Source organism: Balearica regulorum, chromosome 4 (assembly GCF_011004875.1).
Source record: "Balearica regulorum gibbericeps isolate bBalReg1 chromosome 4, bBalReg1.pri, whole genome shotgun sequence".
In the NCBI taxonomy this organism is placed as follows: domain Eukaryota; kingdom Metazoa; phylum Chordata; class Aves; order Gruiformes; family Gruidae; genus Balearica; species Balearica regulorum.
Window position 1 is genome coordinate 30206674 of NC_046187.1, and position 24602 is coordinate 30231275.

At 41.8% G+C, this 24602-nt stretch overlaps 1 protein-coding gene and 1 long non-coding RNA gene across 4 annotated transcripts in view; one reads left to right on the forward strand and one right to left on the reverse strand.

The window, feature by feature from the left end:
- Positions 1 to 13584: 13584 nt before the first annotated feature.
- HPGDS (hematopoietic prostaglandin D synthase) overlaps positions 13585 to 24602 on the forward strand; it is a 30909-nt gene continuing 19891 nt past the window's right edge. For 2 of the 3 annotated variants that reach the window (XM_010302863.2, XM_075751602.1), the window contains exon 1: positions 13585 to 13711. The gene's annotated coding sequence lies outside the window, so the exon portion shown is untranslated. The remainder of the gene's footprint in view (positions 13712 to 24602) is intronic. The other variant, XM_075751601.1, reaches the window with a different exon arrangement.
- On the reverse strand, positions 20027 to 24554 carry LOC142601715 (uncharacterized). The gene is made up of 3 exons (XR_012835283.1): positions 24518 to 24554; positions 23626 to 23881; positions 20027 to 21154 (listed from the first exon to the last, which is right to left on the reverse strand). It is a non-coding gene; the product is annotated as an uncharacterized LOC142601715 (long non-coding RNA).

Genomic DNA, 24602 nt, shown 5'->3' on the forward strand with positions numbered 1-24602 from the left:
TCCATGTGATCAACCCCGCAGACCTGACTTCAGTTTGGCAAGTACCCTACTGGCAATGCAGAGGAATGACTGGAATTACAAATGACTGGATGGCTTTCAGTAAGCTAAGTAATATTGACCCAGGATACAAGTATTCAAGAGGAAAATATTAATCTCAAACCAGCTTAAAGTATCTTACATTTTATGTGTTCCTCTGACTTTTACACAGCTGAGATCCACAGTGTTTCACATGCTCCCTGCTGGGTCTGTGTCAGCTGGTCAGGGTCTCATTTCTGTCCATTCCTGGAAAGTGACCCTGACACAAATGTTGTATTTTTTGAAGCTTCTTCACTACTACTCTGTCCTTCTTTCCCAGTACAAAGCCCTAACAGCTGCATTTACCTGCATTTCTTAATTGCTGAGAAATTGCCCTAATCAAATTTGTCCAACTAATGAAAACCTCAAGTGCCTAAGTTGAGGTCACATGAGGAGGACCATGTCTTGCGGCAGATGTGCCTCTATGAATGGGAAGCACACTGCAATGCTTCATTGCTGCTAGGGAACCTGCCTTCGAAGGACACGTTCCGACAGCTCAAATACAGCCTCTGCTCTGACTCTTCAAAGGGCCTGACATATTTGGCATGTTGAGTAGAGCCCTACCTCCCCCATGGGCTCCCAGAGTGGGAGGGCAGCAAAACTTCCATGCTACAAGTGTCGTAAACGCCAGCTGAAAAGCATTGAGAAATAAGGTCTGAAGGAACAAGTCTCACTCTGAACACCCAAGACTAGATAAGCAATTTGACAAGTCCTTATCTTCTGGAAGATGAAAACTATTCCCCTTCTGGAATGAGGATGTGCATATTACAAGTAAACACTTGGCCTCACCAAATTACTGATAGTTTCCATTGACTTGGTGAGGGATTTAGTATTTTTTTTTTTTTTTAGTTTAAAATATGTGCTACTAGGAGACATTTCTATTTAAATATCAGTATTTCCAATATTTCTCTGAGGCACAGAGGTCTAATAAATCCAGCTGGATTACTTAATCTTTGTTCTCTTTGCTTGAAATGTACCTATCTCTAAGAATTAGGTAAAATATTTCTTCTGGCAAAAATACTTAAAATAGCACTTTAATAAACTTCCATAAGTTAGGTTGATTGTATACAGTACTCATAAGCTGAGAATTACATTTCCTCATGTATGTTATCCATAAGAACACAAAACTTCGTTTCCAGGGTTCTGCCTTCACTATTTCAGAATCCAAGAGTGATTCAGGACTTGCTAAATAACCTTCCCATCCTGTGACTAGGAAGACAGTCACTGATTTCAAATTCTGATACCACTTTCAGGACTGTGCCCCAATAGGGAAAAAGAGAAAAACAGCTACAGATCATTACATCAGTGGTTCTGACATCCATGATCTGTCTTCGCTACTCAGTTTATTAAAAATGAACATCACCATTTGACCATTGCAGGGATGCCCACTTACGAACAAGTGGGTTTAAGTCTAACTTAATCATGAACAGGCCAGGTTGCTTTCACATTTCTGTTGTGTAGGATTCAAAAGTCTTTTGCTTAGTGCTAAGAGGTCAAATCAAGTACTACAGATATTGAGATTGTGCAACACCTTACTGGAATAAGTCTGAAATTTGCATAATTTACGTAGGTAACAAAACTTTTCTCAAAGGATAGCACAAGTCCACAAACAGGTTTAGGTTCTCATTTCTGGTAAGTATACCTTCAACAGCTCCAGTTCTGGGCACCCCAGTAGAAGAAAGATATGGACTTACTGGAGTGGGGCCAGCCTTGGGCCACAAAGATGGCTCAGGGACTGGAGCATCTTCCATACATGGGGAGACTGAGAGAGCTGGGATTGTTCAGCCAGGAGAAGAGAAGACTCAAGGGATCTCATCAATGTATACAAATACCCGAGGGGACAGAGGTGAAGATAAGGGAGCCAGAGTCTGCTCAGTAGTGCCCACAGACAGGACAAGAGGCATATATTAAAGAGGTATATATTAAAGCACATGAAATTCCATCTGAACACAAGAATACACTTTTTTACTGTGAAGGTAGTCAAACACAGGAACAGGCTGGGCAGAGAAGTCACAGAGATATTAAAAAAACAACTGGACATAGTCCTGAGCAACCGGCTCTAGCTGACTCTGCTTGAGCACGGGGGCTGGACCAGAAGATCTCAAGACATCCCTTCCAACCTAAATGACTCTAACATTAACAACATAATCTGCAGCAGCAACAGTAAAAAAAATTATTCTACTACTGCTATGTACTTGCACATATAACATCAATTTTTTCATAATCTGTAGTTCTCATTGGGCTACAAGTAACTGCAAATAGTTCCTATTGATTAACCTCTAGTTGCTGGATAATGTGAGGAAATGAGGTCAAAGATAGCTTCAGCAATGGAACAAACATGTCATCTGCAGCATTAGTGGTTGGCTAAAGTGGTTGCAACCAAAGTCATACAAAGGGCAAAACCTCTTTCCAGCCAGTCATTGTGCTAAGAGATAATCCCTGCATTGCCAGTGATTGCTTTTGGTTCAGTTCTCTGCTTTGGAGTAAAGGACCTTGTGAAAATAAGCCTTGTGAGAAAGTGTAAAATATGCTAAACTTAGACGATGCGTGCCAACATTTTTTTACCTTTTTTTTTAATCCCCCTGAAGAATTCAAATACATTCCTGATCCAGTGAGTAACTAAACACATGTACTTCTGCGGGTGACAAAATTCTCCCTTGCTTTCAAACAGGAATGTGCACATATAGCTACTCCCAGACAAACTCTTACTGTACTTTCATTCCAGAGCACTGCATTGTGTCTCAGGCAAGTGTCCTCAAAACCCTCATTCCTTCTGATTTCTATCAGAAGGCAACTGATCCATGTTGGGTTGGAAAGAGACATGTCACTCTTCAGTTTCTACTGGGGATAGAAATCTCCACAGACAACTCAGAAAAGAGGGATCCTTACCTCTCTAGCTGGATTTTACCATCTGCAGACTATTCTCATTTCAATTCTGGGCAGAACTATCCTCGCTCATGGTAAGAGATCAGCAGTGCAAGGTGTAGGCAGATAACACTGTTCCTCTTTTCTTTATATCAACTTCCTTAAATGACTGCACAAGTTTAACTTCAGTTACATTAATTCAACAGCTTTCAAAAGTTTGCAAAATATTATATTAACTATCAAGAACACAAAGCTACTTTCACTTCTTTCAGTACCGTGGTAAAGAAGTCAGAAGAACTCTCCAGCAATTTTGCTGTTTCTTTAGAGGAAAACCAGAAATGTGTTACTGAAAGCCTGTTTAATAGCAGAGTTTGGCTAAAAGAAAAATTACAAGGAACTTACTAAGTTTACTGACATCTTAACAACAGTGGAAATTTCAAAGCAGAAAGTACTCAGCAGGGAGCACCATAGTATGGAAGAAGAGCCGTACACAGCATGGTAAACATATTCTGCAATGTTTTTCTATTGCCTGAAGACAAGAAATCCATCTATCGGGAGTATGTATTATGCAGCGAGAAGCGGATAGTATTCACCACTTAAGGAGACTATGCTTTTCACACCCAGCGCAAAAGGAAGTGATACCGTATCATCTCGTGTCGGGGACCGCGACGGTAGGCAAAAGAGAATAAGGGGAAAATTGCATCTGAAAAGAGGCAGCAGTGTCCAAGCAAGCGCTCTCTGTCTCTCTCTCAGGCGTACATCAAGCCTGCTTGCACGCGGGCGAGGATGTGTGCAGGACACGGCACTCAGCCTGCGAGCTCTCAAATCTCTTAGCCCTCACTCGGCCGTGCGCGGAGACTGCGTCTCTCCAGCTCCGACTGCCGCCCTGCGAGGAGGGATCTCGTGCTCTGAGCCACTGGCATCTGCTGCGTGATGGGGAAGAAGCAGCTCTTGCTATATGTAGAGACTGGGAGACTGAGATGAAAACGAGATGAGGATGGCTTGGGTGACTCCTAGCAAACCCAGGAGACTACCTGGAGAAACAAAAAACTCCCCTAATCACTCAGACAAGCCAGGAGATGGGTGAAGAGGTGAGAAATCTGCCTGCAGGCAAGCTGCCAGATGGACAGCAAAACATTTAAGGTTGGACAAATACCTTTGCTTTATCTGTAGGCATGCAACCCGCCTGGTGCGACCGTACATCTGATAGTCAGCCCCACCCTAACAACAGAGTCAGCTCCTCCAAGCCCCATGTTGCAACCTGATTTCCTCTCCTCCTGCCGCTGTCTGAATCAGTGGAAACAAAAGGGTGCATTGTCTGAACGGGGGGAGTAGTTTCATCACAACTTCCAGAAAAGCTAAGCACCAAAAAAAGAAAACAGATAGACATGTTGTCTTGTCTCAGTTTCAGTCCCCTGCAGAAGCGCAGTGATTATTTAACTTACGGAGGGCTGGGGGGAGCCTCTATCGCTTCTGAGCGACTGTATATTCACAATTTTGATGCTTAGTATAAAATAGCAGTGTATGTCAAACTATGTGCCATGGAGTAAGACATTGTTAAATAGGTCAGAAGTCCACCAGAAATTGCAGGTAAAAAATTATCTTAGTTACCACAACAGTAAAAAAGAAAAAAAAAAAAAAAAGCCCACACCATGGAGACCAGGACAACTTACACAGGTACTTAACGCTCTTGGAAAAATCTATTTTCACTAAGAAAAACACACTTACAGATTAAGATGTTGCAAAAGCCTTAAGATTACAGCAAATATTTTGGATAAGACATCAAAATAGTTGTAGTTCAAGCAATTTATGATTTCCTACAATTTTATGAGGGTAGATGGAATGGTCCAAAATACATACAAGTAAATCAAATGTTTTACATCAACATCCAAGTATTTTTCCTTCCCACAGTAGACAGTGATAAAAATATCAGTGTCTACCACACTGCAGAACTCTGTCTTTTCACATGGTGCACTTTTAACTTTTTGTTGTTGTTCCTTCCTGTTAACAAAGGACTCAAACCCAGAAACATTTCTGGTGAAGTGCCAGTTGTGCTTGCCTAACCCTCTACATAGTGCAATAGTAACACTCCCAGTACATGCAGCAAACATGGAGAGAGACCTGCTCTGCAAATACCACTGGAGTTCGCCACTAAGACTTTCTGTATTTCTAAATCAACATCAACAACAACAACAAAATGCTGTAAGTTTAACAGCAAAATATATGTAGTCTCTTTACAGTCCTCACAGTCAGTATTTGCTGGATGAAGTCAGTTATAGGGTAGCATCTGCCGAAAGCAGGAGGCTCTTTTCTGATTTTCACTCCTTAAAAGTCTGCAGTTTATGGAAAAAAGGAGATGAACAAATAACTGAAGGAAGGTGGCCATTTGAAAGTCTTAATATTTTTCAGAGACTGTTGTGCTATCTGCATCTCCTGAAAAGAAAATTGGGAGGAGGAAGGGCAGAAATAAACATTTTCATGATATCGTGATTGATGGAGGACCAAGCATTCAAACCCAGAAACCTCTTAGGAACAACTTGCCAAACAGGAATCTTGATCATTTCAGGCTTCTGCAAGGGAAGTGACAGTAATCTGACTTTGGCAGGGCAATAATAGTGCTGACACTGACCTTGAAAGGCTTGTCTCTGGAAAGTTGGAGGCATTTCACATTATTTTCTGTTACGCTGAGGAGAAAAGACGACAAATCCAGGAATCCTAACAGGGCACAGTCTGGTCTTCATATGAATTAAAGCTCAAATCACTGAAGTTGATGAATAATTTTGCACTGATAGAAAACAGTAATTGAGTTGGTTTTATATAAGATCATTTTACCCAAAAGTGACTTCCTCCAGCTATGTCGCTTTGCTCAGTGCTATCTCTGCCACTTTGGAAACTGTACAGTTATGAGAAAATATCTCTGGCTGCTTGCTGATGATGGACACGTCTTGTCTGCCCAAATGTATCTGAGATACTTAATAATACCGCCAAATATCTCCCCAAAGCTAAAATGACCATGCTACCAGAAAAAAAAATAAAAAAAGCATTTCTTCCATGTTGCCTCTACAGAAACAGTATAAAGACAGAGTGTTTGCCATTTTGCTCTGCACTTTCACAATTACCACTGTGTTCAGTTAACAGAGCGGGAACATAGAGCACAACTGCTGTTGTAAACTGCATTTTGACCCAGATCATCCTTCTGTGCTCCAGGCTGGCAGGGCTATTCTATGCTCTCTGGCATCTGAGGAAAAGCAAAAGGGCAGACATCCCTGTGTTTCCCAGAGCTGCAAGAGGAGAGTCTGAAGCCAAAGGCAACCCGTGTTGCTCTCCCTGTAGAGCTCTTCCCAACTCAATCTCATTCTAATCATGCCTAGTATTTGTTAGTTTTTGACTAGTTTTGCAGTTTACCCCTGTCTAATGTAAAACAAATACTAGCTCCCTTCTCCTTCGGCTGCACTTTAAACCACTGAAGAAAAGCCACTGCCTTAACCTATTTAACCTCTCGGCCTCAACAACTGCAGACAAGCACAAGACAGAGATAAAGCAGTAAAATATTTATGGCTAGATTTAGAAACGGCCTCCAGGTCTCTGCACCTATCTTTCTGCTTCTTTGCTTTCTATGGGCAAATGAGGAATGCAGCTGCCTACCTGTGGTTTTGCACCCGGAGCTTCAAGCAACTGGAAGCAAGTCCCCTTAAAGACATGCCCATAGGCCTGAACACAGCATCAACCCAAAAGAGGATGCGAATGAAAAGCCGGGAGGCCAAGTGATTGCACCATGAGGCAGGGCAGCTGAAGCTCCCGTGAGCCTCAGGCAGCCAGAAGCATCACCGCGTGCTGCGTGGAGCTCGTGCGCAGCACATCCAGCTCGCCAGGGAGCACAGACGCCGCATCACCAAGCTGTGCTCGGGCCAGAGCTGTCTGTCTGCAGCTTCAGAAACCATCAAATGAATGGGGCAAAGAATAGAGGAGGCTAAATGCCTCTTACCTACCTATTTTGCTTTTTCCATACCCAGTATAAATTCAGACAAAGAATACCTGAGTAACTTCTGTTTAAACACTTGGGACTATTGCTTAATTCAGGAAGGAAGGAGAACAGCTAGTAATCCAAATATGAGATAATTTTGATTTTGCCATGGTCTTTGAGAAGCAGAACATGTAGAGTCTCTTTCTTCTTAAGCACAAAAGAATAAATGGATGATTTCCTCGCTCATAAATCCAAGACAATTTTCTATTCAACTCTCTTAATTTTCTGTTGATTTCCACACTCAAAGCTTCCCTGGTTTTTGAGTTCAAATTTTTTCTGGTGCGCAGAGGCAGACATTCACCATTTCTTACTCCTGTCTCTGCAATCGGTTCCAAGAACTGCCTCAGTCCCTTGGTGTTAATTCTTCCTCAAGATTAACCATTATTCAAAGACATCCAGTGTTACAGCTCAACAAGTTCAATCCTCACCTAGTATTTTCAATAGGGTTTTGTTATATATATTATATGTATACTTCTTCTAACCTCTTCCAGTGTAGGCTAGCTACAGAACTGGGTAAATTCTGTCATCTGGAAACAAATACAAGTTGGATTTACCGGTACTGCTTTATACTGTGATTAGAGCAGTTGCTGCAGGAAAGTCACTACTGGAGCCACGGGGGACGCCTCGCTCCTTTAAAAGTAGAATTCAGGTTTTTGGGCAGGATGAAGTATTTCGCTTAAGTGCTTCACAAGGTACCCTCAGCTCTGTAGCATGGTAGCAAAACTAAGGCTTAGACATTGATCCCTTCATCTTGCTCACTTTGCTAGATTGCCCCCACATACTTGCAGGAAAAGAAAGCTTCTCCTCAGCAATAATCTGGAAAACAAAATAAACCAAACCAAAACCAACCAACCAACAAAACCCTCCAAACCCCAAAAGCTCAAGGTTTTTAAACCCTGTTCTTAATCCACTTTAGTTTCCTTGAAAGCAATTGTAATGTCAAATGATTAATTTTGTTGAATCACGAAGGATGGCACGGAGAGATTATTTTGGGGGGGAACTCTCACATTTCAAAAAGTTGAAGTGCAGGATTTCTCCTCCTTCAACCTCTCAGTGCAAATCTGTAAACAGGGAGGATGCCCTCTCTGCCCGGGTCCTGCAATGGCTCAGGACTTCCCAGGGGCTTCCTGGTGAGACCATCTAGTACTTGTTCATCAGATGAAGCAGTTTAATGTTCAAGAGGGCTTCTCTTGAAAAGCTTTTGATATTTGCTTGTTAAGTAACACATTTGTGTAATGTTATCCCTGCTGAAGCTGACGTGGATGGAATCAGGCAGACAGCACATGTTACATTACGTTATGAGGCTTAACTAATTGCATTGGCCTACTTCTCTGAATCACAGATTATTCTCCTATTCATAAAAAAGCACATCTGATTCCTTTACGTAGTTGTTCATGCCATGTGATACAATTGCAAGGGTCCACAAGAGGATGAAACCTGTTGATTTAATTATCCAACGTAAACAGACGGCGTCTCCAATTTTCATCCATACTTTGACCACATGCATGAAATGAGGAACAAAGCTCTCTTATCTTCTGCAACTTGCTCACAGATATTTAATTCTTAACTCTTGCTTCCCTTTTACAGAGGGATAACAAAACGTTAATTGAAATAAGGAAAAGCAGCTCACTGGCCCTGACTTTGCTATGTGTTTTTTTCAGTTCCACGAGGGAATTTCTACAGGATGTTAACGGGAAACAAAGCATCAGTACAGAGACCACAAACGCGTACGGGTCAGCCATCAGCTGACATACCAAGGACCTCCACTGTGTGTCTCTCTACTGATCTCTATCTTCTGAATAGATGGACCCTCTGGCTATTCATCAAGAATTTGTGCTTAAATGTCAGGTATGCATGTAACTCCCTGTGAGCTGGGAAGGGTGTCATTGCTCCTCTGCTAAGCCGGAGAAGCTATTATTATTATTAAATGCTTTCTATAGGGTAACTGGGTTTCCCTTATCTTGGCCAGTTTCTCATAAATAGGAGTGCTAAGATAAAGAAAATAAATAGTCTGCCGGCTAACTCAGGACTGAGCATTATTTACATGAAAAGCTGAACCAAATGAAGTAGAAAAAGTAATTCCAAATGCTTCGACTATAAGAGTCATTAGAACCCTGCTCATATCCTCAAGTGCAAAAGCAGGACCTGAGGCAAAAGCCCACTGAAGTCAGCACGAGGCCTTCAGCCAGCTTCACTGGGCTTTGGATCGGGGTCTTCCATACACAACCACCTGCACCCACGAACTTTCCTATTTCCTAGAAATAAATCCCAGAGATCGCTTCTGGACATATGCAACTGTGTCTAAAGGTCTGCTTTTTACTGCTTTTGTTTTCTGTGTAGCAATGTGAAGATGAATCTTTCAGCTGATGCTTTTCACTCTTCTATGCACAAAAGCTCCCTGCTGCCAGCAGCAGAGGAAAAAAGTTAGCAGCTAAACCCAAACCCCCCAAATTGCAGGCTTCTCTGTAGTTGATTACTTCTCTAAGCTGCTCTGCTTCAAAAGCAAATCTCATTATTGCTCATTTAATGATCTCATTGATCATTAAACATTGCCTTTCACTAGAGCTACAGGAACACTGGAAGGACGTTTGATTAAGAACGGATAATTTCTTTTCATGACCCTTCTGTATACTTTTTACAAAATGAGCAAAGCAAGCTGCAAATGTTAGAATGTGCTTATATTCACACAGATGGTGTTTTTAAAGTACACTCACCTTTTTTTTTAAATGGTTATATTTCAAATTAGAAAAAAGAAACAAGAACATTAATTCACAATAAAAAGTTTAAATGTGTCAACTTTTCCAAAAATAATTACCTGGTATTTTCAGTCCCCTCACAGCACTTCTTGGAGCAAAACCATGAACTTAAGTTGCATTTGCCAAACATTAGGTCTGTCTGAAGCTTAATTTCTCTGGCTGAATTTACTGCTTGCTAAAAGAGAAGGCAAATAGGCCTGAGCTCTATTACATATAAACATAAAAGATCAAGCGCCTTGGCTGCATTGGCAGGTTTCTAAATACAGGCCTAATATCCCCCATTAAGGGGCTTAAAAATTATGAAAGGTATCATTATTGACTTCCTATATCTTATATTAAATGTTCATTTGCTCAAGTCTTTAATAGCAGCATAACACTGTAATTAAAAAAAAAAAAAATGACAAGGATGGGGGAAGGAAATTGCTACAAAAGTGAACTCGATGGCTATATCTAACTTTATAGTGAATCCTCTGGCTTGTGTGGATTTATTCTCCTGGACACACAAGGAGATGCACTAAATGCAGGTTACCAGTCTCAGTAAGATGGTCACGCCTTCTTCAGAACAAAAGTTGTCTCGCCATAGAAGCCTGGTTGGGATTTCCCTTCCAGCAGGGAAAAGCCTGCAGCACAGTCATGCATTTACTCCCATTTCAGCTCAGGGAAGCTGGACCCTTACTGTTCCCAAAACGAATTCCCACCAGGAAACGCTTCTGCTGCAGTTGTTTCTACAGACACACGCAGCGAGCAAGCTATCTCGCTGTAGAGACTTACAGCAAAACACAGACAAAAGCATGAGATTCTGTGTCTTGTTTCAAATCTTCTGCTTAACTATTAATGCTGGGGTGCAAGGTGGAGCAGCAACTGGGAAAGAAGAGGTGGGGAAGGGCTGGCCATGAGTCAATAGCCAGAGTGATCCCGCAACGCTTAGGGAATCACGGGGCAGGAGATCTGCCCTGTAGTGTACTCATCCCCTAATAGCCTGTGCATGCTCTGAAAGGGACATCTGCTGAACTAAATCTTGGATTTAATTTTAATCCACATGGCTTCCTCCGCATTTATCTAGGGTTTTCAAATTGAGAGGAGAGCCTCTATGCTGACCAAGAAAAACACGTCGTTTAGTTAACGTCTTTGCACCCCTGTATAAAACGCACGGAAGGCATCCTCGTGCTGACCTGTGACTCCAAAAATCGCCAGACACCACCCGCAAAACTGTCCACAAGAAAACTAGGTGTTGCTCCATGACCAAATCGACCAAATTGTCAAAATGCACACCGCTGAGTCGCGGGGCGTTTCACCACAGATCCTGCTACGAAAACACCTCTGCCACGCTCCGAGGGGAAGGTGTCTGACCTGAATGGACATGTCTCCACCCAGATCTTATATATGCCTCATTTAATAGATGATGATCTTGACCGGTTTGTTCTCCCAACCCTAAATCTTCCCAAAGTTGGACAGAAGCAAAAGACACTTTAGGCAAAGAGCCTCGTGCAACAAACTGTGATACAGAGTCCGGGCTTGACTGCATACAACTGGCCGTTCAGCAAATTTTTCATGCCGTCAACAGCTGTTGCAGGCCGAAAGACCAACAGAAATGGAGAGCTTAATCTGTAAGAAATCATCAACAGAGGGAGCGAAGGTTAAATCAGTTCAGCGCATTACTAACTTCATTATTTTAAACTTGCGGGCACAAATCGCTTCCTATTTTAGGAAGCGCAGGAATTTATTTGATCATTCACATCTGCATAGAGGAGAATCTGGCAGAAAAGAAGAATTACTTTTCTCTTCAGGAGAAGAAACCTACCTCCTGATCGTGTAAAGAGCTGTACTTACCTGAGTAATAGGTGCTTTGTAAATCCCACTGTTTGTATAACCGTGCTCCCTGGCAGACCCTAAGTCGTTCAGAGCAGTGCCGAGGGGAGGAAATAACGCCTGCCCATGACGTGTGCCCTGAGCATGCTTCCACTGGACAGGGACCCAGTTACCCATTCAAAAACACAGAGTTAAAGAATTGGTCCTCAGCACAGTTCTGCCAAAGGTTGCAAAGCTTTTCTCCCTCATCCACATTAAAGATTTCCTGCAGGCAAAGGGAAAAAGGGCTTTTTACTACCTTGTCGGTCATGTTGAGGTATAATCGTAGTGCAAAGAAGTGCTTGTGCTTTATACCAACTCGAAGAAGGAAACTCTTGGAGTGAAGGTATAGTTTTAACTCATTAACCATCTCACATTGAAATTCAAAGTTAGATTACCAATGTTCTTACTAATGCTTTACCACGTATTATCACTGGCAGCTCTGCCAAGGTAGGAGGAAGCTGCTGTCTATTGAAAGTAATTCCTGAAGAGTATCTTCTGCTTTCCCTTTGAGAACCAGAACCCGCAACATACCACTGTGTTCCACACTCTGCTCCAACTTCAAATAAATTAAACTTCTCAGTGGCTCAAAATCTTGCAAATATTTGTAAAGTAAGTTTGTTTCTTGTTACTTCCATTTACTTCTCTCTGAGAGCAGAGTCTTTGAGAACCATAAATATTGCTTCAGTTTTCTGCTAATGAAATGGGAGAGAAAAAAATCTCAGCTGCTTCTTTGCAACTGAAGGAACTGTCACACCCCATAGAGGCTGCTTGATGTACAATGCACAATAGAAAACAGCTGAAATAGGGTTTTAGTTAAACCACTTTAACCTTCCCTTTTAGGAATGTACTCAAAACGACCACCCCTGCATTGTCATGCTGGAGAGAAGGAATGTTAAAGCAATCAAGGCAAATCCAAAAGCCAGGAAATTCCACGGCCGAGGTTGACCTTGACAGTTTGGCTCAAAAGTCAGATTACACCATTCCCAATTAGAAGACACTTTGGGTGAGATTTGGGGGGTTTTTTGGTAAATTTTCTCTTAGCTGTAAAGGCTGGTGGTGGTTGAAAACTCAGCTGTTGACACCAGGGGAAACCATGTATTGCATATGCAAATGAGTTGACCTGCGGCAAATGATTAATGGTGTGAGCTGTAAGGATCTGGCACCCCCTCATTCCAGGGCAGAGACTTTTGGTTAGTGCTGCTCTCTGCACCTGCAAAGAACACCCACAATTGTTTATTCATACAAAGTGAACGAGGCCTCAATGCAGATTTGTGCGGTACGCATCAGACCTATCTCTTTAGCACCAGAGATGTTTGCTCCAACGCTGCTGCCTTCTGGTCGCACACAAAGAGAAAAGCAAAGAACAGCAATATTGAACGGACTTTGTTAAGATCAAAGTACAAGTGAGCTGGAAAAAGAAAAAAAACAAACAAAAAAGGACAACATCCACAAGTGATGAGAAGCAGTAACATCACAGAGCTCCAACTACTAATGTGCATTACTCATAGAATTTACTTGAATCCTCTTTCCCCTTCTTCACTGATAACAGCAAAATAAAATAAAAATAATCTTAGATCGCTTTGTTCTTTATGACAAAGGTCTGGAAGTTATATTTTCTTTTTTTTGCCTGTTTTTATTTCTAGCTCCTCTGTTTTAATGAGATTGCAACTATTTAAGGCGTTGTTCTAGAACTAGATCAGATACTAGAGAGCTTCACATTAGTTAGAAATAATCTAAGACAAATGTTTCTTGGCTTGCTCGACGCTTTTTACATTTTAAAAGAATATCTGTAACCTGACTCAGCTCCTCAGAGTCTATTTTATTTATTCATTTATTTTTAACCGGCACTTTAAAGTATTTTTTGCCCTTGAACACAAGCTGAAAACCTCCAGTACCCAATTTGCTGTACTAGTCCAAAAAAGTCACAAAGCTTGCCTGTTATCGGAGGGAATGATGCATTTGCTTTGTGTGTGTCTGGGGGGAGGGTGGGGGGGGGAGAGAGTCAGTCATGATGGCATACTTGTCACGGGGAGTGGTTTGCATATTAATAAACAGTGTATATGTAAGCCTCTTCCACTGAGGCCGGCACTCAGAGGGAGTCCTGTGCACGGAGGAAGGGACCGCGTGTCGCAGCACCAGAGTGAGTTCTGTTTTGGCTTTGCTTACCGCCACGCTCTGGCTCCTCTCTTTCCCCTTTCTTCTAATCCTATTCTGCCCTCCCTAGGGCTACTGCTATACCAGCTGTGTGGGGCTTAGTCTCGTCAAATTATGCTACGTGTAGAGCGAGTACTGAGAGTATTTCATTTTTAGAGTTTTGTTAGGTTTATTCAACATGATTCTCTGATTAGTGCTGCTGGCACAGCCAGGGATAACCACAAGCTCTACGCAGCAGCTGCAAGCGTAACCCAAGGACCCCATCTATATACCTTCGTTGCTACTTACGAGCATCTTGAAACTGCCTGCTGCACTTAAGACATCCGTACAATCCCATGCACTGCTACAGTCAGACTTCAGAAATGATGAACTGCTTTTCTAAAGGCACAGAGGCAGATCACTAGCCTGGTGCAAGCCCCCGTTTCTCACCAGTGCCTGGTGTTGTCGGTACTGAGCTACCTGGATAATCAGGGTACGTGTCAGAGAGACCCTTTCCAAAGAAAAGACTACCTCATCAGCGTAACAGCAAAAAATTGGTGCGGGGAAACTCCTGGCATTCTGCAGGGAGTTTTCAGTAAGTGAAAAACCATTTCAAAGCAATATTCTATTAGATGTAAAGGCTGACTTAAATGCATTCACTTAGGTAACCAAACCAAATCTAGACTAATGTCGGAGGCATCAGATCAATATTAAGCAACACCAACAAATTCCTCCAGGTCATTTTTGTGCACTGTCCATTTTCCAAATTCCTGTCTTCTGGTTCACCAATGGATTAACACACTCTTGTCCTAATTCCCATCATTATTCTTAAAGGAAAATTCTCCTGTGTCTGCTTCCATTCGCTCCAGTTTTCTCCTTATCAGAACTCACAGGGTTTTGGGTTTTTTTTCCCTTTCTGTTGATTTTTGTCTTTCATTTCAAAATGATACTGTGAATAGCTGTTTAGGATTTTTTTTTTTTAATTCTAACTGCCATCATTTGCCTGTGTGCATAACCCTCCTGCACACATTTCCCCTGTTAAAAGCTATCCTTTATTCACTGCTTATTTCAAACTATCCAAGCAAACAAACTGTAGCTATAAAGTATTTTCCCTGGACTTCTATGTTCCTTAGAACTGTTTGTAAACACTGGTGTTTTCATCCTCAAAAGTTGCAACTTTGGTAAAGGGGGAAAAAAAAAAAAAAAAAGATGCAGAGGTCTTTCGTGAGTTTACTTTTGTTTATTCTTTTGTTTTCTTTAATCCCAAATAGAATCCACCTCTCCCTATAAATGCATACATAGTGTGAATTACTCCCTTCCACAGATGCACGCACACCCAGAAACACAATCATCAAATCTATTTGGATAGAAATAAGACTGAAGCTCTCCAAATTTTAAACCAAAAACATACACAAAGTAATTCTTAGAGTTCTGGGTTTCTGCACACACAAGCATTTCGGCCAGTCTTCAGTGCAGCACACTCCTGTGCCACTGATGAGCATACTCTGCTGCTCTAAGGGTTTGCTCTTAAGCAAGTTTGAAAGCAGAAGTAATTGAAGACGGCGTTCACTTTCAAAATACCTTTGATCAGAATCTCAATGGCAAGTGGTTATGCCGCCTAGGAGCCACTAACATATTGCTGGTGGTAGATCAGCAAGTGGCATGCCATGCCGCTAAAGCTACGCTTGTTCACATCAGCTGAAGACTTATCACATATGCTGCAAATCTCAAACAGGTGAATTTTTCACCCTTTTGCCAGTTAGAAAAAAGAATCTCCCAAATCCCACATATACATTTTAAAGTGCCATCATTTTGAAGAATCTCACTTATCTGGAGTCGATCTGCTAAAACTCCCATAAAATAAGCTACAACAATGAACTGGAAAGAAAAGAAAAAAAAAAAGAAGAAATGCTTCATTTTGCACCGCTTTAGAAGTAACTAAAAACATTGCTGGAATGACTCTGTAAAGCATGAGCATGAAATGGGATAGGAGCAAAAGAAAGGAGATTCAGCAATATCAGACAGACCTATGCTTTGGATTTGGGTAGCAGATGGCAAAGGGAGAAGGAAAATGAAGGAAGGTACACAGAAAGTATCACTTGATCTGTCTTTCAGTCTTTCTTTAGTTGATGTTTAACAACAGGAAAGAACAAATGTGGGCACCAGTCTCTGTAACTGTATGCTTCAGGTAAACAAGCAAGCATTTTTTTTGTGCCAAGGTACTCTGGGGCAGAGCAGGGAACCTGCAGCAATGGGCACTGCCCCAGAACCAGACTCTGCCTGGTGTTTCCACGAACAAAGGCAAAATCAGCTGCAAACTGCTTCCCAGAAAGTACTCTCTTCTTACGTGTAGGGACACATAGGTTAGGGTTTTACATACCAATCTAGGTGGTCCTGAGGCTTCTGGCCAAGTGTTACACAGTGTCCACACTTGCCAGCACTGGTCCTCTCAAGACGACTGGCAATGTCCAAAGAGCACTTCAGCTAGGTCCTGGGTCTCCTCAGGCTCACTCTGGCTGTGCAAACAATTTCAAAGTATCTGAAACTAGATGAGATCTGTGTCCCAGCTCACTGCGCTGGTGCCTCCTGGGTAGGGTGGTACGCACCAGGCATCCCAGGGCAGAGCAGTACGACACCAGGAATTCATGACCAGGAGACCTGGTGGGTGATGCTGGAGAACTCTGCAAAGTGAGTTTTATATTTTGCCCGGTCTCACCTGTGCCAGCTACAGGGAACATATATTGTGCTGAAAAACCTACCTAATTCTTTTTCTTTCATGCCTGTACTTTTGTTTATTTTTGGCAAGTTGTACAGCGGATTCACAGCATGCAGCAGTTCAAGAGCAAAGTAGTTTAGACTAACAGAGGAAAGGATTTGGCATTTGTACTCCCCCTTGTACACATACACATAATACACGTGGCTGGGATAGGAAGAAAAGCTAATTTTTTCACATCCAAGGAAAGATGTTAGGTGACCAATACAGTTGTTACACAAATTACTACGCTGGACAAGCTTAAGAGTCTGGGAAATGGACATGAAATCATCCTGGCAAAACCAGCAGCTGCCTTTGGAGAGCTGCCTGAATCATTTAACACACAGCAACGTGACTCACAACTGCGCTCTTTGCTTTGAAGGGATATTGTGAGGGGGCGCTGATTTATCTGAAGACTTCAGAGAGAGATGCAAGGCATGAATTTTACAGGAATGACTGGTGTTGGCAAGAATTAAGATTATTTAGGCTTTTGTTCTACCACAAAACGCCTCAGGGGATTCTTAAAACATCTGATGAGAAAATAAGAGAATTAAATAGTCTCTCCTGAGAAATTATCCTAACCAATTCTTAGTCTACATCTTTCCTGAGATCTCTCCTCTTGCAATTTTTTTTTTTACCAGTATTTTGTAGTCTCAGGTGTGCAATTTATTAATTTGAAGTTCATTATAGCTTGGGAAGCTGCACAAAACAATTTAAAAAGTTCTTTACATAAAACTGGGGCCAAGTAGCTGCAAATCAAAAGACTGAGGATGAGACAGAAAGCTAAGTCGTCACATTTGCTCAGGCCCTAAACCGAAGAGCCTGGCACACGAGGCAGAAGGAGCAGCCGAGGCAGCCCAGAGAAGCCCTGTCCATCACCGCCTCTCTGCCTCCTTGTACCTGCTGACACATAAGCGCTTCCTCAGTCACTTCGGTTGAAATGGATGGGGTGAACTTCCAATACCTGAATTCTTATCATTTTGACCCGCAGCTGCCCGAGCGGCAGTCACACGAAGATCAGCAGCTGCAAAGGTGGCTTGGAGAAACCCAGCGGACCCTGGTGTTCTCCTTCAACAACAGTCTCGACAGTGACCACCCATTCACTCTCCAGCCACATTGGACACTCACCTTCAAAAAAATTTATCAGAATAAGTATTTTTCGAATCCTCCTCTTTCAGAGAGATGTGTTTTTTTCCACTGTGTTCTTGAAGGATTTTTTCTAGAGCTCCAATTTCCCACATCAGCAAACCAAGCCTGGAGCTTCCTTGGACAGATAATTGCTTTAAGCTCTCCCACAGCCTGTTTTTTAAACCCACACACTGACAGATCAGGCTTTAAAAAGCCCTCGCTCACACAGCGGAGCTTTACTCATCAGGTCACTTGACATACTCATTAATACTCCTCAGTAATCCCACAGCAATGCCTTAAAATCTCTTCTCATGTTGGGAGGCTAATTTCCATCACAGGTTGCAAATAAACAGCACACATGCAAAATCCTCCCCCCCCAACCAAAACCCAAACCTGCTTTAAGCCATGCATATATCTAATCTTGAAAATCGTACTAAGAAGTATCAGGCCACATTACATTTGCGATTTGTTATTTCGAACCTCAACCATACATCAAATGGCAGAAACATTTACTTCAGATGATTTGTGTAGTAAAGAGAAAAGAGTGTGCAGATTTTTTTCTCTTTTCTCTCCAAAGTTCAGATTCCTATCTGGTATAGAAAATGAAGGGATCAAATAAAATGTTTATTTTCTATAATTGGGGTGGAGCAGAAAAAAAAGACCATTGCTTTTCTGAAAGAGTTTTTGTCAGACTGAGAGCTGACAGAAATTAGACTTAAATTAAAGCTTTTCATTTTATTCTCTGCCAAAACACAGACTGCTGTGGAAATCTTCCATTGGAAGATTTGCAGTCTTCCATTAATCTGCCAATGTTGTCCAATCCTTCTCCCCAAAAGAGGGGAAGAAATTTTCTTATTTTCTTTGCTAAAAAAGAATTAATAAAAACATAATTTGGCAGAAAAAACCCCACAAACCTACAAATCACTACTATTTTTAGTTTTCAAAGGCTTAAAAATCTCTTAAGCCTCTAATATTTTTGACTCCATGTTGAAAGCAGAAGTTTATGCTCGAGAAAAGGAAAATGAGCATTTTTCCTTTTTGCTGTGCAATGGGAGAGGACAATCCCGATTCTTCAATTCTCTGTTTCCTAACAGGAATCCCAAAGCCATTAGCTTCCCCACTGAGGGAAGATACTTACCGTACCCCTCAGTTTTTTCCAGGGAAAGGCAAAAGTTATTTGTCTTAGTGTTACATCTGGATAAGCAGCCTGGATGAAGCCAGTGCCTTCTCCAGGCAGAGTCATCAACCTTTCTCACAGGCGAGGAGTCAGAAGGGGACCAGCAGCCCCCCGTGGCTGGTTCTTGCTGGCACCGATGGATCTCTCACCATCAAACTCTTTTCTCTCCAAAAAGGCCAATAAATCACTACTTTCGTTTGTAATGTCAGCTCAGAGAGTCTTCAGGGAGACTAATTTTTCATCCAAGGGAGAAGGCTGAAGGCATTCCTTTAGCAACCGATTTGATCGGCAGCTGGGAGAGCTGCACCGTGCTTTGCAGACAGGGCAAGGCTGCTTTCCGGCTGGCTCCTGCCTTTTCAGCCTTGCTCAAGCAGGAAAAGGCAACCAAGCACACTTTTCCCCAAACCCTTTTGCCTGTTAAGTCGGTTAAATAAAAAGGAAGAAATACTGGACACGGATATTTTCTATCTTTTCTACCTTGCTAAAACTGCAAGGTGCATTTTATAAAGTTATAGCTGAAAGCTTTTCTTTACTTGCCTTCTTAATAGCTATTTAAGTCTTGTCTCCAGGATTCCTTCCTCTGAAAACTGAGGATTTAAATTAAGGCAGGAAGACTCACTTGGACAGGGAAACATTTTCTTTTAAAATTGAGGAAGAAGCAAGCTGCTTTAATACTCTAATCTCCAATTACAGGGATGAGGAATTCACATATCTGAGAAAGACAAAAAGCAAGACAGGCAAAACTGAACTGAACATTCCTAATGTTTCTCAGGCGAAGTAAGGCAGAGTAAGTCTCTTTCCTGGTCACAAATTTTCCTTTGTACTCCATAAAATAACACAAGTCTCTCCAACCCCTAAGGATCAGAACCAAAAATCCATGCTTCACTCCTGACATAACAGCCTAAGGAAAAAAACTCTCCTTTAATGTGAAAAGACTTGTCTGGAGCACGTCTCCTATGAAGACAGGCTGAGAGAGTTGGGCTTGTTCAGCCTGGAGAAGAAAAGGCTCTGGGGAGACCTTACAGCAGCCTTCCAGTACCTAAAGGGGGCTACAGGAAAGATGGAGAGGGACTGCTTACAAGGGCATGGAGTGACAAGACAAGGGGTAATGGCCTTAAACTGAAGACAGACGTAGATTAGATATATAAGAAATTCTTCACTGTTAGAGTGGTGAGGCACTGGAACAGGTTGCCCAGAGACATTGTGGCTGCCCCATCCCTGGAAGTGTTTAAGACCAGGTTGGATGGGGCTTTGCGCAACCTGGTGTAGTGGAGGGTGTCCCTGCCCATGGCAGGGGGGTTGGAACTAGATGATCTTTAAGGTCCCTTCCAACCCAAACCATTCTACGATTCTATGATATACAAAGAAAAATCCCCATAGAACCAGCCAGCTTCTCTCTTTTCCCTTTCTAAATTAAGTTTCCTGATTGACATTAGCACTACTGGGTCCTGTGACTGGGAGTAAGGAAGAGAAGGAATAGTTTTCCCTCTGAAATCCCAGTGTTACCATTAATGGAAAATGTTCGGCTGATACTAGTTATAAGAACTTCAAGTTGTATACATGACACAGTACATCTAGGACATCACAGAAATACATGAGTAAATATATAAATTGGCTGAAATTGTAGTGGTCCCTCCACCCCAGTAGGATACCCAAATTAGGCTGTCGGGTATGCATCTATTTCAAACCTACTCATCTAATTTCCAGTCTTTGTAGAAACATCTTGTAAAGAAATAGAAACTGCTTTAAAAGCAGCACTAAGAACAAAAAGAAAGAAAAGCGTCCACCAAGCTTTTCAGCTTCGGCTAGATTATTGCTTAGAGAGGGCACAAACTGTTTCACACTTCATAAAGCAAGACGCTTCTTTGCAGAAAGATACCTGTAGGCTTCTGTGAGTGGGAGCTCATTAGTTGTCATACTTTCATCTTATAAAATCATGAAAATGGAATGCATAATATCAGCTCCAGCAACCCAAACACACAGAACTGATATAACAGCTTAATCTTGTAATAAAATAAACAGAAGTATCCATTGACTGAATCATCACTTGCTAGTCCTTGGAGGGGTGTTTTCACCTTCCTAATCAGACATGGCAGTGCCTTCTCTTCTCACATCCTTCAGCAAGCACTGGCTTTCCTCCAGGAGATCCTGAGGTCCAGCCTGCTCTCCTGGTGGCCGATCACAGGTCATGAGTTCACAGATGCAGCCCTCAGTTGTATTAGCAGAGGGAAATGAAACGGAGCTCCCTCAAGGACCACATCTTGGTCTGGTTGCCATTCAAGTGAGGATGATGACACTAGGCAACTGAGACCTCCAGTTTCCTCTTTTTGGCAGGCCCGTGCCTGGGGCAGCGTTGTGTCAGGTGGTACTGCGGTGCTTTCCATAAGTGACTCCTAAATTAATGAAGAACCCTCATGTTAAACAAATATACATACAATGTAATGCATCATTTCTTCCAGACAGACAGTTCAAGTCCCAGCTTTTTAGAAATACCCAGATAAACCTTAACCCAACCCTACTGGTCTTGCTTGCTGGAGGGAATAGTTGGGTTTTTTAAAATCCTCCTACAATGATGAAACCTTAAGGCAAGAAAACCCTTACATTTCTCATGGTGCAAAGTACAATTAAAGGGGGCTTTGTACCACGAGGTCCTTTGTCAGAGTTTGGATGGATGTGAACAAATAGCTCAACTTAGGTGGTTTTTCACCCTCTACTCCAGCTCAGGGAAAAGGTCTCTGCTGCCTGTCACCTCAAATATTGATAACTTTATCCAAAAAAGTGAAATAAAGTGCTGCCTTTTGTTTTCATTTTTTCCAAATTCACATACTGACCATCTGCATCCAGGTTTCTGTGTCTGTTACTAGCCTGAGGAATAGTTCCTTGTATTACTTTGAGGCCTGGATTTTCCAAAACAGAGATGACACACTGTTCCTCTACGAAGTCCAGTGTTTGCTTTCAGGAGGCAAAGGCTCAGGCTGGGCGTGCGGGACTGCGCACCGGCTGGCAGAGGCAGCGCTGGGCACACACCTGAAACTCACCTTGAGCAGGCAAAATGCAGGCGGTGTGCTTCCGATTTACCCTTTATAACAGAGCAGGGACATGTAATCAATTTGTCATCAGGAAAAGCAAAAGTATTGCATAATTTGCAAACACCGGGACTGTTTGCTTCCGTGTCCTTCTGGTACATTCATACATTTTCCAGTCTGCCAGTGCTTTTTCTTTTCTGTACTAGTGCTACCTGAAAATGAGCATTTTAGTTCTCAGAGAACGATGCCGATTCCTTCCTGGGCTCTGCTTTTTCACTCTAATCAATTTTCTCTAATCTAATCAATTTTCAAATTGATTGCTCAGTCCTGTTTCAACTGGAATAAAAGCATCCCAAATTCATCAGGTAATACAATATCTCCATAAAGACATAAACAGTTTTAAATTATTTGAAATCTGGCCTACTTGTAACTTCAATCTGAATTTTGAGTCATGAGTAACGTGGAGGATGCCGCTTTTACACACTTTTCACCTCCTCTCAGATTTTCTGTTTGACTTTGTCACTGAGTGGCTCCAAAAGCTTAAATTAATCACAAGATCCACTAATCTTTTGTTTAAAGGTATGTTAAAGCCAATTAAGCTGGCTTTAAGAAAGCCGCAGAGAAAAGCTAGAAAAATCAGCTAAGTGGATCAACAACTTCAAAGTATTAAAGCTAATTTAAGAGTAAATTTGGACTGGTCAAGTTCACTGCTTTGAAAGTTGCATGTGATAAAACTGAGGCTGAAGTTTCCTCAGGTGCTGACTGTCCATGTAGGGCAGGGCAGGTGTTCAGGTGGGACCCAGCTGTGTAGTCATGGTAAATCAGCCCCCTCCTGCATTCATACACCCTTGGCTTTGCAACCAACTCACCCAGACAGATTTAATAGCGCTAAGCAGGTGGCTAAATGGTTGAAAGTCTGGGCAATAAGATTCTCTCCCCAGCAACATCTTCCAGTGGTTTTAAGCCATGACGAAACAACAGCAACAACAACAACAAAAACACAAAAAAACCCTCAAAAAATTTTAAATAATTTTAAAGATTCCCATGTCCCTCCCAATAAAAACAAAAGCACAAACTCAAAGACCTAAAATAGACCTTTTTCCCTAGAAGTGACATTTTTCAATCATTTAATCATTTTGGGTGTTTTTAAAATTCTTTTGATTCGTTCCTCATGTTCTGTTCCTTTAGAAAATGCACTGGGAGAATGGGGTAAAGGAGGATAAGGAGAAAGCCCAACAACTGCCATTGTATGTTTGGCAAAAGCTATTTGGAACACAACTATCTCTTTCCTTTAGAAACCTATGTGGAATTGTTTAGGAAGTGCTACTCCTGACATATCACAATGAATACAAATAAAAAGTAAAACCAACAAACATTTACAAAAACATGCTTACAATCAAGCTATAGAGGCCTTTAAAATCTCAAATATTTTTTGTAAACTCCTTGTAGTGTTGGGGTTTTTTGTTCACAGATGGAAAAAAATTCATAGGCTTAAATGTGCATCAGCACTGCAAATGTTTGATTACTCCTTACAGTGTATTCATTAGAAATTTGTTTAGCTTTGCTTTAGACATTTCAAACAACAGTTTCCACTGCTTCCTTGACAGACCAAAATATTCCATAGCCTACAACAGCCAGAAAGACTTCCTGATATTCAGCCAAAATTCCCTTTTCTTTACATCATCTCACTACTCCTGATTATACATGTCTTTGTATATAAAGTTCTCCCACAGTAAGAATCAGACTCTTTCAAAATACTCGCCACCAGAAATGTAATGCCTCACTCATCACCAGCCCACTCTCTATATAGCTGTCTACTGCCTTCCCCGTGACGGTACCTTAAAAATCTTCTTTTTTTGTGCTTTTAAATGCCGTCCAGCTGTCAACTACTTTCCGCTAAGGCAGGCTAGAGGTAGCTGAGAAACTGGAGCCATGTGTGAGCGGCGTAGAAAGTTCAGGACAGTGGAACTTCTATTGCTGTTCATGAAAAAAAGCTCTGTGGACACCCCCAGAGAAGGGAAGCAGACACTGGGTTTGGTGTTAAAGGTCGTATCCTCTCCAAATGCAGATAGAATCAGCAGTATTCACTTGCCTCTAAAATGATTGGAAAGTAAGAATCAAGGAAATGGACGGGGGGGGGGGGGGGGGGTGGGGGGGAATCACATGAAAACCTAACAAAGTAATTTCAAGTTTTCTTTTGGCTTTTGTACAAGAATCTGAGAATTTGATGATGATTTTCTCAAAACAACAGTGTAGTCTGGTTTCTGCAGCAAGTTTTCCTTCTAAAATAACTTGGGTTGATTGCCTATGCTACTCAGGTAATAGTTGATGAGAAAAATCACAACAGTGTGACAATTCTCATGATGTGGTCTTGGATGAAGTTCTCTATAAGCAAATAGAGGCTGAGCAGGGCAGGCTTGAAGAAAATTGCTGCTCAAGACAGCAGCTATCCTCTGTTATAGCACGTGGGTTTAGATTCGAACTCTGAAAAACACTTTATAAAAATGACCTGAGTTTGGAGTCACAACAAAAGTAAATGAAAGCTGAAAGTTCTTAATATGTCTGAAAAAAAAATCAAGCCATCTTTCTGGAGATACACAAGGAGAAACTGCAGGTTTAACTGTCATTGTCCATGTCTGAATATTGTGGCTGACAAATGCGGGGGGGATGGGGAAAGAAAAAAGGTGTGACTAATGCAATAATTGCAAAGTACAACGCATCATGGCTTACTGTAATATGTCCTTTGCATTGTACAAGCATCTGTTTCAATAACAAGCATATGGTGTAAAAAGGAGTTGAGTTACTCATATCTTAA